Source organism: Mesoplodon densirostris, chromosome 7 (genome assembly GCF_025265405.1).
Source record: "Mesoplodon densirostris isolate mMesDen1 chromosome 7, mMesDen1 primary haplotype, whole genome shotgun sequence".
NCBI classification, from domain to species: Eukaryota; Metazoa; Chordata; class Mammalia; order Artiodactyla; family Ziphiidae; genus Mesoplodon; species Mesoplodon densirostris.
In genome coordinates, this window is record NC_082667.1 from 48,254,589 (window position 1) to 48,268,583 (window position 13,995).

A 13,995-nucleotide genomic window follows, 5' to 3' on the forward strand; every position below is an offset into this window, starting at 1 on the left:
GGTTGAAGGTAATGCTAACATTTAAAAAGACCAACTACTGACCTGCCCGTGGCCAAGTTTCTACTTACACTTTCCAAAGGGTTGGAAGGTTTGTTCAGACCCACAGAACTGGCAGCAAAGTAAATTTGGACAGTTTGTGGTTAATCTCAAAGCCCAGAGCCTGGGACTAACCATATTTTTTCAATATCCATCTCAAATGTTTATCTTATATCTCCTACTTGGGTGAAGTATTTCATAGAATGTAACCTCCACGAGAGCAGGGCCCTTGTTTTTTGCCATGTCCATAGTACATAGTACAGAGAGCAATGACATAGAAAGTGCTCAATAATAAATGTTTGTTTGTAGAATAAATGTATTATCCATGTCAGTGGTATAGGAGAGACTTACAGAAGAGGAACCAGGAGAGGGGGAAGTAAACTCACATTTCATGAACTACTATGTGCCAGTTACTATTCTGTATATAATTTAATTTATTCTTGCAATAATCTTATGAGATGATTGTTATTTCCCTATTTTATGTGAGGAAATTGAATCTCATAGAAGTTAAGTAACTTGGCCAAAGCTACACAGCCAGTTTGTGGCAGAAGTGGAATTCAAACCTGTTTGTCTGATTCTAATGTGTATCTTCTTCCCCCTCTATATTCCTTATTTGTGATCCAGGAATATATGAAGATAAAGGAACTGGATCCATGGGTGGAGGGGGAGTTAGATATATACTAAGGGCTGCAAATTTTCTATGACATTTAAAACGTTTTTGTGTTTTTCTTTCAAACATAGTATAAAAGAAATAAATTTAAAGCCCATTTGGGATTGTTTGGATAACCACTTTATAACTAAGCGCTGCTGCATGATTTCCTGGAAGACCTGTACTTGTGCTTGTGTTTATAGTTTCACTGAAGACAAGTGGTACTCTTTGAATGTCACAGCCTATTGTAAAGAGAACAGAGGTGGACTTAATCCATAATCACTGGTTTACACCAAGCTAAGGCCAAGTGACATCAAGGCATTGTTAACAAAAGAATTTGCATAGTAATAGTGAGTATCCTTTATGTTGGAAGTAGCAGCTTAGCTTCAGCAAAACATCATTCATCACATTAGATTAATGTTAATTTGAAGTTTATGGGTTTAGGAGTTTTGATTTATTCAATTTATAATTTTCAATTTTTATAGTTGTATAGGAGTTAGAAGCATAAGTAATTTATACCTCATTTTATTTTTGTATATTCTTAAATGATTCTATAATAAAATGTATTGCCAACATGATAGTGTTTCCTATTTCAAATTTTCTCTTTTAAAATACGTAACACTTTATTCAAGTATGAAAAAGTGATATAGCTGCTTGTGAACTAGTATATGTCTCTCATTTGATTGTAAGCTTCTCAAAGACAGAATCCATGTGATACTCATTTTGCAATCTCTACTCCACACCCTGATACCTAGCATGTGGATGGTGTCAGCATGTAGGGGTAGGGAGTGCATGGTGTTAGGGGTAGGGAGTGGATGGTGTCAGGGTGCAGGGGTCATTCAATCCTCCAACAATAAGAACATCCAACAACTGAGAAACTACAATTCCAGGCACTATTTTTACAGGAGTGAATGTGACTGACAAGGTCCTTGCCCTCATGGAGCTTATATTTTGATGGGGGGAGACAGACAATATATAAATAAACACATATGGAAATAAAATGCTTATATATTGAATAATGCTGTGGGGAAGTACATCATTTCCATTTTCAGCACTCCACTGATGCTGCCATTGTTAAGGTCAGCAATGACCTCCTTGTTGCCAAATCCATTGGCTGCTTTAGTGTCCTTAAATGTTTTGTCCAATAGGCATTTTGTACTAGAATCTTTTTTGTTTTAATATTGAGTTGTGTTAAATAACATTCTTGGACCTTGAGTCATTCTCTCCTGTGCATTTCCTCAGAACCTAGGTTTATGTTCTTTACCCAGATTTTTTTTTCTTTGTGGTTTTCTTAAAACAGTTCTCAAATTTATGCCAGATTTCTTCATTTCTTCTTCTGCAACTTGAGAGCAGAGGCTCTCTTTTACTTTTCTATATGTTGTATATTGCTCTACACATAGTAGATAAACAATACCTTTTTTTTTTTTTTTTTTTTTTTTTCTGTACGCGGGCCTCTCACTGCTGTGGCCTCTCCCGTTGCGGAGCACAGGCTCCGGACACACAGGCCCCGCGGCCATGGCTCGCGGGCCCAGCCGCTCCGCGGCATGTGGGATCCTCCGGGATCGGGGCACGAACCCGTGTCCCCTGCATCGGCAGGCGGACTCTCAACCACTGCGCCACCAGGGAGGCCCAACAATACCTTTTGACTTGACTAATTGGGCTCCACTCTCGGGTTTGCTGTAGTTTTTTTTTTTTTTAACATCTTTATTGGAGTATAATTGCTTTACAATGGTGTGTTAGTTTCTGCTTTATAACAAAGTGAATCAGTTATACATATACATATGTTCCCATATCTCTTCCCTCTTGCATCTCCCTCCCTCCCACCCTCCCTATCCCACCCCTCTAGGTGGTCACAAAGCACTGAGCTGACCTCCCTGTGACATGTGGCTGCTTTCCACTAGCTATCTATTTTACGTTTGGTAGTGTATATATGTCCATACCACTCTCTCACTTTGTCACAGCTTACCCCTCCCCCTCCCCTTATCCTCAAGTCCATTCTCTAGTAGGTCTGTGTCGTTATTCCTGTCTTACTCCTAGGTTCTTCATGACCATTTTTTTTCCCCCTTAGATTCCATATATATGTGTTAGCATATGGTATTTGTTTTTCTCTTTCTGACTTACTTCACTCTGTATGACAGTTTTTAAACTATATTCTCTGGAATTGTAAGGGTTCACAAATCTGACCTAGGTAGGAACTGATGTGTCTGATGGCTAGGCTCCCTCCACCCTCTCTTCAACAGAACTTCCTTCCCTTCCTTTCCTTTCCCTGTCCTTCTCTTCCCTTTCCTTTCTCCTCAATTAAGTTTATTCCTAGATATTTTATTCTTTTTGATGTGATTTAAAAAGGGTTTTTCTTGCTTTCTCTTTCTGATAATTCATTAATGTATAGGAAAGCAACAGATTTTTGTATATTAATCTTGTATCCTGCAACTCTACTGAATTCATTCATTAGTTCTAATAGTTCTACAGCGGAGACTTTAGTATTTTCTAAATCTAGTATTAGGTCATTTGCAAATAGTGACAGTTTTACTTCTTCCCTTCCAATTTGGATGCTTTCTATTTCTTTTTCTTGCCTGATTGCTGTGGCTAGGACTTCCAATCCTATATTATATAGAAGTGATGAGACTGGGTATCCTTGTCTTGACCCTGATTTTAGAGGAAAACCTTTCATTTTTTTTTTTTTTTAACCACTGAGTGTGCTGGTAGCCATGGGTTTGTCATAAATGGCCTTTATAACATTGAGATATGTTCCTCTATGCCAACTTTGATAATAGTTTTTATCATGAAGGATGTTGAATTTTGTCAGATGCTTTTGCTGCATCTATTCAGATGATCATGTGATTTTTATCTTTTTTTTTAATGTGCTGTATCACATTGATCAATTTGCAGGTATTAAACTGTCTTTGCACCCCTGGAGTAAATCCCACTTGACCATATTGTATGATCCTTTTCATATATTGTTGAATTCAGTTTGCTAGGATTTTTGCATCTATATTCATCAGAGATATTGGCCTATAATTTTTTTGTATGTGTAGTTTCTTTGACTGATTTTGATATCAGGGTAATAGTGGCATTGTAGAATGAATTGGGGAGTGTTAACTCCTCTTCAGTTTTTTTCTTGAAATAGTTTAAGAAGGGAGGTATTAGCTTTACTTTCTATATTTGGTAGAATTCCCCTGTGAAGCCATCCAGTCCTGGACTTTCATTTGCTGGGAATTTTTGATTACTGATTCAATTTCACTGCCAGTGATTGGTCTGTTAAGAACTTTCTGATTCACTTTTGGAAGATTGTATGTATCTAGGAATTTATCCATTTCTTCTGGGTTGTCCAATTTGTTGGCATATATCTGTTCATAGTATTCTCTTATGACTTTTTGTATCTCTGTGTTTTGGTTGTTATTTTTCATCTTTCATTTCTTATTTTATTTGGCTTCTCTCTTTTTTCTTAATGAGCCTGGCTAAAGGTTCATCAATTTTGTTTATCTTTTCAGGAAAAAACAGCTCTTGGTTTTATTGATCTTTTCTATTTTTTTAAATTTCTATTTTATTGATTTCCTCTTTGATCTTTATTATTTCCTTCCTTATCCTGATTTTGGGCTTTGTTTGTTCTTCTTTTCTAATTACTTTAAATGGTAGTTTAGGTTGTTTATTTGAGATTTTTTCTTGCTTATTGAGGTAGGTCTGTATTGCTGTAAATATCCATCTTTGAATTGCTTTTGCTGCCTCTCATAGATTTTGGAAAGTTGTATTTTTATTTTCATTTGTCTCAAGGTATTTTATGATTTCTGCTTTTATTTCTTCACTGATCCATTGATTTTTTTAGTAGCATGTTGTTTGGCCTCCACTTGTTTGTGGTTTTCCCATTTCTTCCCCTCTAATAAATTTCTAGTGTCATACTGATGTGGTCAGAAAGAATGCTTGATGTGATTTCTATCCTGTTAAATTTGGAGACTTATTTTATGGCCTAGCATGTGATCTGTCCTGGAGAAAATTCCATGTGTGCTTCAAAAGAATGTGTCTTCTGCTGTTTTTGGATGGAATGTCCTGTAGATATTTATTAAGTTCAACTGCTCTAATGTGCATATAAAGCCACTGTTTCCTTAGTGATTTTCTGGCTGAATGATTTGTCCGTGTATGTAAGTGGGGTGCAAAAGTCCCCTGCCATTATTTTATCATTGTCAGTTTCTACCTTTAGGTATGTTAATATTTGCTTTATATACTTAGGTCCTCCTATATTCAGTGCATATATGTTGATGAGTGTAATATACTCTTCTTGTATTGATTCTTTTATCATTATATAATGCTTTTCTTTGTCTTTTGTTATAGTTTTTCTTTTAAAGACAACTTTGTCTGATATGATCAGCTTTCTTTCTGTTTCCATTTGCATGGAATATCTTTTTCCATCCCTTCATTTGCAGTCTATGTTTGTCTTTAGCTCTGAAGTTATAGTCTCTTGTAGATAGCATATAGATGGGTCTTATTTTTTATCTAATCAACCACTGTATATCTTTTGATTGGAACATTTATCCCATTGACATTCAAAGTGATTATTTATAGGTATGTACTTATTGCCATTTTCTTGCTTGTTTTCTGGTTGTTTTTGTAGTTCTTCTCTGTTTTTTTTTTCTTCTTTCAGTTTCTCCTTTTGTGATTTGATAATTTTTTTAGTGTTATGCTTATGTTCCTTTCTCTCTACTTTTTATGTATCTATTGTGGTTTTTCACTTGTGGTTACCATGGGGTTAATATATATTGACCTATAACTATATGTACTTGTTTTAAACTGATAGTCATTTAAATTGAAACACATTCTAAAAGATCCACATTTTTTTACTCCCCTCTTCCATGTTTTGTGGTTTTGATGTCCTATTTTACCTCTTTATGTCTATCTCTTAGCCATTTATTGTGGTTATAGTTGCTTTTTGTCTTTGTACTAGCTTGAGTGGTTGATCCACAGCCTTTACTGCATATTTGCTATTACTAGTGGGTTTTTCCTTTCCTATAGATACTTACTTCTTGTTGTACAGCCTTTTCTTTTCCACTTACAATGTTCCTTTAACAGTTTCTGTTAATATTGATGAACTCTTAATTTTTGCTTCTCTCAGAAATTCTTTATGTCTTCTTCAATTTTGAATGATAACCTTGTTGGGTAGAGTATCCTAGGTTTTAGGTTTTTCCCTTTCAGCATGGTAAATGCATCATGCCACTCCCTTCTGGCTTGCAATGTTTCTGCAGAAAAATCAGCTAGTAGCCATATGGGGATTCCTTTGTATTTGACTCTGTTTTTCTCTTGCTGTCTTTAGTATTTTCTCTTTAACTATTGCCATTTTAATTATGATATGTCTTGGTATGGGTCTTTTTGAGTTCAACTTACTTGGGACTCTCTGTGCTTCCTGCACCTGGAAATCTATTTCCTTCTTCAGCTTTGGGAAGTTTTCAGCCCCAATTTCATCAGATACATTTTCTATTCCTTTCTGTCTCCCATCTCCTTCAGGGACCCCTATGAAGCAAATGTTAATATGCTTGATGTTGTCCTAGAGGTGCCTTAAATTATCTTCATTTTTTAAAATTTGTTTTGCTTTTTGCTCTTCTGATTAGGTTATTTCCATTATTCTATCTTCCCGATTACTTATGCATTCTTCTGTATCACCTAGTCTGCTATTAATTCCTTCTAGTGTATTTTTCATTTCACTTATTGTATTCTTCAGCTTGACAGGTTCTTTTTTATATTTTCTAGTTCCTTATTAAAATTCTCACTGTGTTCATCTGTTCTTTTCCCAAATTCAGTAAGCATTCTTATTTCTAATGCTTTGAACTCTTTATCTGGTAAATTATTTATAGTTTTTCTCAGCACATTTTTTTCTTTTGTTTGAAACATATTCCTGTCTTCTTATTTTAACTTTTCCTGTCTCTATGAAAGTAGATGAAACAGTCTCCCAGTCTCGAAAGGGTGTCCTTGTGTGGGAGCATCCCTATACAGTTTGCATATGCCCAGTGGCTTTCTTGGGAGAACTGGATCTGAAGTGAGCATACATCACGTCTTCCCCTGGGGTGTGCTAGAAGCTACCATCTTTTTTTTTTCAACTTTATTGGAGTATAATTGCTTCACAATGGTGTGTTAGTTTCTGCTTTATAACAAAATGAACCAGTTATACATATACATCTGTTCCCATATCCCTTCCCTCTTGCATCTCCCTCCCTCCTATCCCCTCTATCCCACCCCTGCAGGTGGTCACAGAGCACTGATCTGTTCTCCCTGTGCTATGCGGCTGCTGCTCACTAGCTATCTACCTTACGTTTGGTAGTGTATATATGTCCATGCCTCTCTTTCGCTTTGTCACAGCTTACCCTTCCCCCTCCCCATACCCTCAAGTCCATTCTCAAGTAGGTCTCTGTCTTTATTCCTGTTTTACCCCTAGGTTCTTCATGACATTTTTTCCCTTAAATTCCATATATATGCGTTAGCATACGGTATTTGTCTTCCTCTTTCTGACTTACATCACTCTGTATGACAGAATCTACGTCTATCCACCTCATTACAAATAGCTGAATTTCATTTCTTTTTATGGCTGAGAAATATTCCATTGTATATATGTGCCACATCTTCTTTATCCATTGATCTGATGATGGACACTTAGGTTGTTTCCATCTCTAGGCTATTGTAAATACAGCTGCAATGAACATTTTGGTACCTGACACTTTTTGAATTATGGTTTCTCAGGGTATATGCCCAGTAGTGGAATTGCTGGGTAATATGGTAGTTCTATTTGTAGTTTTTTAAGGAACCTCCATACTCTTCTCCATAGTGGCTGTACCAATTCACATTCCCACCATCAGCGCAAGAGTGTTCCCTTTTCTCCACACCCTTTCCAGCATTTATTGTTTCTAGATTTTTTGATGATGGCCATTCTGACTGGTGTGAGATGATATCTCATTGTAGTTTTGATTTGCATTTCTCTAATGATTAAAGATGTTGAGCATTCTTTCATGTGTTTGTTGGCAGTCTGTATATCTTCTTTGGAGAAATGTCTATTTAGGTCTTCTGCCCATTTTTGATTTGGGTTGTTTGTTTTTTTGTTATTGAGCTGCATGAGCTGCTTATAAGTTTTGGAGGTTAATCATTTGTCAGTTGCTTCATTTGCAAATATTTTCTCCCATTCTGAGGGTTGTCTATTCGTCTTGTTTATGGTTTCCTTTGCTGTGCAAAAGCTTTGAAGTTTCATGAGGTCGCATTTGTTTATTTTTGTTTTTATTTCCATTTCCCAAGGAGGTGGGTCAAAAAGGATCTTGCTGTGATTTATGTCATAGAGTGTTCTGCCTATGTTTTCCTCTAAGAGTTTGATAGTGTCTGGCCTTACATTTAGGTCTTTAATCCATTTTGAGCTTATTTTTGTGTATCGTGTTAGGGAGTGATCTAATCTCATACTTTTACATGTCCCTGTCCAGTTTTTCCAGCACCACTTATTGAAGAGACTGTCCTTTCTCCACTGTACATTCCTGCCTCCTTTATCAAAGATAAGGTGACCATATGTGCATGGGTTTATCTCTGGGCTTTCTATTCTGTTCCATTGATCTATCTTTCTGTTTTCGTGCTAGTACCATAATGTCTTGATTACTGTAGCTTTGTAGTAGAGTCTGAAGCCAGGGAGCCTGATTCCTCCAGCTCCATTTTTCTTTCTCAAGATTGCTTTGGCTATTCGGGTCTTTTGTGTTTCCATACAAATTGTGAAATTTTTTGTTCTACTTCTGTGAAAAATGAAAAAGTGGTAGTTTGATAGGGATTGCATTGAATCTGTAGATTGCTTTGGGTAGTAGAGTCATTTTCACAATGTTGATTCTTCCAATCCAAGAACATGGTATATCTCTCCATCTATTTGTATCATGTTTACTTTCTTTCATCAGTGTCTTGTAATTTTCTGCATACAGGTCTTTTGTTTCCTTACGTTTATTCCTAGATATTTTATTCTTTTTGTTGCAATGGTAAATGGGGGTGTTTTCTTGATTTCACTTCCAGATTTTTCATCATTCGTGTATAGGAATGCAAGAGATATCTGTGCAGTAATTTTGTATCCTGCTACTTTACCAAATTCATTGATTAGCTCTAGTAGTTGTCTGGTAGCATCTTTAGGATTTTCTATGTATAGTATCATGTCATCTGCAAACAGTGACAGCTTTACTTCTTATTTTCCTATTTGGATTCCATTTATTTCCTTTTCTTCTCTGATTGCTGTGACTAAAACTTCCAAAACTATGTTGAATAAGAGTGATGAAAGTGGGCAACCTTGTCTTGTTCCTGATCTTAGTGGAAATGGTTTCAGTTTTTCACCATTGAGGACGATGTTGGCTGTGGGTTTGTTATACATGGCCTTTATTTTGTTGAGGAAAGTTCCCTCTGTGCCTACTTTCTGCAGGGTTTTTATCATAAATGGGTGTTGAATTTTGTTGAAAGCATTCTCTGCATCTATTGAGTTGATCATATGGTTTTTCTCCTTCAATTTGTTAATATGGTGTATCACATTGAAAGATTTTTGTATACTGAAGAATCCTTGCTTTCCTGGAATAAACCCCACTTGATCATGGTATATGATCCTTTTAATATGCTGTTGGATTCTGTTTGCTAGTATTTTCTTGAGGATTTTTGCATCTATGTTCATCAGTGATATTGGCTTGTAGTTTTCTTTCTTTGTGACATCCTTGCCTGGTTTTGGTATCAAGGTGATAGTGGCCTCGTAGCATGAGTTTGGGAGTGTTCCTCCCTCTGCTATATTTTGGAAGAGTTTGAGAAGCATAGGTGTTAGCTCTTCTCTAAATGCTTGATAGAATTCGCCTGTGAAGCCATCTGGTCCTGGGCTTTTGTTTGTTGGAAGATTTTTAATCACAGTTTCAATTTCAGTGCTTGTGATTGGTCTGTTCATATTTTCTATTTCTTCCTGATTCAGTCTTGGCAGGTTGTGCATTTCTAAGAATTTTTCCATTTCTTGCAGGTTGTCCATTTTATTGGCATAGAGTTGCTTGTAGTAGTCTCTCATAATCTTCTGTATTTCTGCAGTGTCAGTTGTTACTTCTCCTTTTTCATTTCTAATTCAATTGATTTGAGTCTTTTTTTCTTGATGAGTCTGGCTAATGGTTTATCAATTTTGTTTATCTTTTCAAAGAACCAGCTTTTAGTTTTATTGATCTTTGCTATCATTTCCTTCATTTCTTTTTCATTTATTTCTGATCTGATCTTTATGATTTCTTTCCTTCTGCTAACTTTGGGGTTTTTTGTTCTTCTTTCTCTAATTGCTTTAGGTACAAGGTCAAGTTATTTATTCGAGTTGTTTCCTATTTCTTAAGGTGGGATTGTATTGCTTCCCTCTTCGAACTGCTTTTGCTGCATCCCATAGGTTTTGGGTCGTCATGTCTCCATTGTCATTTGTTTCTAGGTATTTTTTAATTTCCTCTTTGATTTCTTCAGTGATCACTTCGTTATTAAGTAGTGTATTGTTTAGCCTCCATGTGTTTGTATTTTTTACAGATCTTTTCCTGTAATTGATATCTTACAGTGCTGTGGTCAGAAAAGATACTTGATACAATTTCAATTTCCTTAAATTTACCAAGGCTTGATTTGTGACCCAAGATATGATCTATCCTGGAGAATGTTCCATATGCACTTGAGAAAAATGTCTATTCTGTTGTTTTTGGATGGAATGTCCTATAAATATCAATTAAGTCCATCTTGTTTAATGTATCATTTAAAGCTTGTGTTTCCTTATTTATTTTCATTTTGGATGATCTGTCCATTGGTGAAAGTGGGGTGTTAAAGTCCCCTACTATGAATGTGTTACTGTCGATTTCCCCATTTATGGCTGTTAGTATTTGCCTTATGTATTGAGGTGCTTGTATGTTGGGTGCATAAATATTTACAATTGTTATATCTTCTTCTTGGATCAATCCCTTGATCATTATGTAGTGTCCTTCTTTGTCTCTTCTCATAGTCTTTATTTTAAAGTCTATTTTTTCTGATACAAGAATTGCTACTCCAGCTTTCTTTTGGTTTCCATTTGCATGGAATATCTTTTTCCATCCCCTTACTTTCAGTCTGTATGTTTCTCTAGGTCTGAAGTGGGTCTCTTGTAGACAGCATATATATGGGTCTTGTTTTTGTATCCATTCAGCCAATCTTTGTCTTTTGGTGGGAGCATTTAGTCCATTTACATTTAAGGTAATTATCGATATGTATGTTCCTATTCCCATTTTCTTAATTGTTTTGGGTTCGTTATTGTAGGTCTTTTCCTTCTGTTGTGTTTCTTGCCTAGAGAAGTTCCTTTAGCATTTGTTGTAAAGCTGGTTTGGTGGTGCTGAACTCTCTCAGCTTTTTCTTGTCTGTAAATGTTTTAATTTCTCCATCAAATCTGAATGAGATCCTTGCCGGGTAGAGTAATCTTGGTTGCAGGTTTTTCTCCTTCATCACTTTAAATATGTCCTGCTAGGGTCTCCCTGGTGGCGCAGTGGTTAAGAGTCCGCCTGCCAATGCAGGGGATACGGGTTCGTGCCCCGGTCTGGGAGGATCTCATATGCCGCGGAGCGGCTGGGCCCGTGAGCCATGGCCGCTGGGCCTGCGCATCCGGAGCCTGTGCTCCGCAACGGGAGAGGCCACAACAGTGAGAGGCCCGCATACCGCGAAAAAAAAATAAATAAAAAAATAAAAAAAATAAATATGTCCTGCCCGTCCCTTCTGGCTTGCAGAGTTTCTGCTGAAAGATCAGCTGTTAACCTGATGGGGATTCCCTTGTGTTTTATTTGTTGTTTTTCCCTGGCTGCTTTTAATATGTTTTGTTTGTATTTAATTTTTGACAGTTTGATTAATATATGTCTTGGCGTATTTCTCCTTGGATTTATCCTGTATGGGACTCTCTGTGCCTCCTGGACTTGACTGACTATTTCCTTTCCCATATTAGGGAAGTTTTCAACTATAATCTCTTCAAATATTTTCTCAGTCCCTTTCTTTTTCTCTTCTTCTGGAACCCCTCTAATTCGAATGTTGGTGTGTTTAATGTTGTCCCAGAGGTCTCTGAGACTGTCCTCAGTTCTTTTCATTCTTTTTTCTTTCTTCTGCTCTGCAGTAGTTTTTTCCACTATTTTATCTTCCACGTCACTTATCCGTTCTTCTGACTCAGTTATTCTGCTATTGATCCCATCTAGAGTATTTTTCATTTTATTTATTGTGTTTTTAATCATTGCTTGATTCATCTTTAGTTGTTCTAGGTCCTTGTTAACTGTTTCTTGCATTTCGTCTATTCTATTTCCAAGATTTTGGATCATCTTTACTATCATTATTCTGAATTCTTTTTCAGGTAGACTGCCTATTTCCTCTTCATTTGTTAGTTCTGGTGCGTCTTTATCTTGCTCCTTCTCCTGCTGTGTGTTTTTCTGTCTTCTCATTTTGCTTATCTTACTGTGTTTGGGGTCTCCTTTTCGCAGGCTTCAGGTTCATAGTTCCTGTTGTTTTTGTTGTCTGTCCCCAGTGGCTAAGGTTGGTTCAGTGGGTTGTGTAGGCTTCCTGGTGGAGGGGACTAGTGCCTGTGTTCTGGTGGATGAGGCTGGATCTTATCTTTCTGGTGGGCAGATCCACGTCTGGTGGTGTGTTTTGGGCTCTCTGTGGACTTATTATAATTTTAGGCAGCCTCTCTGCTAATGGGTGGGGTTGTGTTCCTGTCTTGGTAGTTGTTTGGCATAGGGTGTCCAGCACTGTAGCTTGCTGGTCGTTTAATGTAGCTGGGTGCTAGTGTTGAGATAGAGATCTGTGGGAGATTTTTGCCGTTTTATATCATGTAGTGCTTGGAGGTCTCTTGTGGACCAGTGTCATGAAGTTGGCTCTCCCACCTCAGAGGCACAGCACTGACTCTTGGCTGCAGCACCAAGAGCCTTTCACCCACACGACTCAGAATAAGAAGGAGAAAAAGAAAGAAAGAATTAGTAGAAGTAGAAAGAAAGAAAGAAAGAAAGAAAGAAAGGAGGGAGAGAGGAAGGAGGGTAGGAAGGAAAAAAAAGAAAGAAAGAAGATAAAGTAAAATAAAATACAGTATGATAAAGTATAATAAAGTTATTAAAATAAAAAATTATTATTAAGAAAAAAAAAAAACCCGGATGGATAGAATCCTGGGAAAAATGGTGGAAGCAAAGCTATACAGACAAAATCTCACACAGAAGCATATACATACACACTCACAAAAAAAGGAAATGGGGAAAAAAGCATAAATCTTGCTCTCAAAGTCCGCCTCTTCAATTTGGGATGATTCGTTGTCTAAAGGAGGGAAGGAAGGAAGGAAAGAAAGAATGAAGATAAAGTAAAATAAAATAAAGTAAGATTAAATAGAATAAAGTTATTAAAATAAAAAATAATTATTAAGAAAAAAATTTTTTAAAAAAGGGACTGATAGAACCCTAGGACAAATGGTGGAAGCAAAGCTGTACAGACAAAATCTCACACAGAAGCATACACACTCACAAAAAGAGGAAAAGGGGAAAAAATCATAAATCCTGCTCTCCAAATCCACCTCCTCAATTTGGGATGATTCATTGTCTATTCATGTATTCCACAGATGCAGGGTACATCAAGGTGATTGTGGAGCTTTAATCCGCTGCTTCTGAGGCTGCTGGGAGAGATTTCCCTTTCTCTTCTTTGTTCTCACAGCTCCTGAGTCTCAGCTTTGGATTTGGCCCCGCCTCTGGGTGTAGGTCGCCAGAGGGCATCTGTTCTTCACTCAGACAGGATGGGGTTAAAGGAGCAGCCGCTTCAGGGACTCCAGCTCACTCAGGCCAGGGGGAGGGAGGGGTACGTAGTGCGGGGCAAGCCTGCGGCTGGCTGCCATGACGTTGCACCAGCCTGAGGCGCGCCATGCACTCTTCCAGGGAAGCCATCCCTGGATCCAGGAACCCCGGCAGTGACGGGCTGCACAGGCTCCCCGAAAGTGGGGCGTGGACAGTGACCTGCGCTTGCACATAGGCCTCTTGGTGGCACCAGCAGCAGCCCCAGCGTCCCACGCCTGTCTCTGGGGTCCGCGCTTTCAGCCGTGGCTTGCGCCTGTCTCTGGAGCTCCTTTAAGCAGCGCTCTTAATCCCCTCTCCTCACGCACCAGGAAACAAAGAGGGAAGAAAAAGTCTTTCACCTCTTCGGCAGCTCCAGACTTGTTCCCGGACTCCCTCCCGGCTGGCCGTGGCCCACTAACCCCTTCAGGCTGTGTTCAAGCCACCAACCCCAGTCGTCTCCCTGTGCTCCGACCGAAGCCTGAGCCTCAGCTCCCAGCCCCGCCTGCCCCAGGGGGTGAG